The sequence below is a fragment of the Taudactylus pleione genome, unplaced genomic scaffold, assembly GCF_031769625.1.
Source record: "Taudactylus pleione unplaced genomic scaffold, aTauple2 ptg000318l, whole genome shotgun sequence".
Classification (NCBI taxonomy): domain Eukaryota; kingdom Metazoa; phylum Chordata; class Amphibia; order Anura; family Myobatrachidae; genus Taudactylus; species Taudactylus pleione.
The window spans coordinates 2,829,117-2,830,790 of NW_028284719.1; positions in this window are offsets into that span (position 1 = coordinate 2,829,117).

Sequence of the window (1,674 nt, forward strand, 5' to 3'; positions counted from 1 at the left end):
AAAGGGTCGGTTATTTTGTGGAGCAGGACCTTATATTTGTCTATTGGTTAGCCAAGAAACTGTGGTGGCAGGACACCCCCCTCTATTGGATAACCACACCCCTTTAAGCATGGACCACTATTACTGCATTCACCTGGTGGACCCTTTATGCCCCAGTCCTTCACTGAAACACACAAAAGTCAAGATATTTAAAGCAACATTGTTATAATTCAGTTTTGAGGGATTCATTTTTGGACTGAGATTAATTAGGTGGCTCCAGTGGAACAGTGGTATGGACACTACCTAGTAAGGCTAGAAGAGTGAGTTTGATTCCCACCTGGGGTAGGGTGCTATATAAATCTTATTAATTTAATTAAAGCATCTGCATTTTTTGGTAATTTATTCTATAGAAAACAAAGATATTTAATATATGTATGTCAATAATTTAAGTATTTGAACTCAATGAAAAAAAAAAAAAAAAAAATATATATATATATATATATATATATATATATATATATATATATATATATATATATTAGGAGTGTGCACCGGCCACTTTTCGTGTTTTGTGTTTTGGTTTTGGATCTGGATCTTTCTTCGTGTTTTGGATCTGGATTGGTTTTGCCAAAACCACCCTTCCGTGTTTTGGGTTCTGGGTTTTGTGTTTTGGATCTGTATTTTTTTTTTAAAAAGCATAAAAACAGATAAAATCACAGAATTTGTGGGTTTTTCTGCTCATATGCTATTATTAACCTCAATAACCTTAATTTCCACTCATTTCCAGTCTATTCTGAACACCTCACACCTCACAATAGTGTTTTTATATCCAAAAGGTTGTACCGAGGTAGCTGGATGACTATGCTAAGAGATACGAGTGGGCGGCACAAACACGTGGTCCATCTAGGAGTGACACTGCAGTGGCAGACAGGATGGCAGTTTGAAAAACTAGGCCCCAAACAGTACATAATTCAAAGAAAAAAAAGAGGTGCAAGATGGAATTGTCCTTGGGCCCTCCCACCCACCCTTATGTTGTATAAACAGGACATGCACACTTTAACAAACCAAACAGTTCAGCTCCAGGGTCTGCCACACGACTGTGGCTGAAATGATTGGTTCGTTTGGGCCCCCACAAAACAAGCTGGCAATTAATCTGTCCCTGCACAAACTTGCTCTACGGAGTCAAGATGTCGTCCTCATCCTCCTCATCCACCAATTCCTCACCCTCTTCAGTGTTGTGTACATCCTCATCCTCACAGAGTATTAATTCGTGCACACTGGAATCCACAACCACAGGTCCCTCTGTACGTTCTGGAGGCTGGTCTCCCTGGAAGAGTTGATAATTCATTTTATGAACATCATCTTCTCCACATTTTGTGGAAGCAACCTCCTACGCCTTTCGCTGACAAGGTTCCCGGCTGCACTAAACACTCTTTCGGAGTACACACTGGAGGGGGGGCAACTCAGGTAAAATAGATGCAGTTTGTACAGGGACCTCCAAATTGCTTCTTTTTCCTGCCAGTACAGTTACGGACTGTCTGACATGCCTATTTGGATGCTGTCACCGATGTAATCCTTTAACAGACAGACGCACACTTGTCGCTGCTGCTTTAAGGATGCAGGTGCGGCTAATTCCCACACATTTCACAAAGACAGAAAAAAAAAGAAGAATTTTTTTATTGTTTGTGGAGCGCA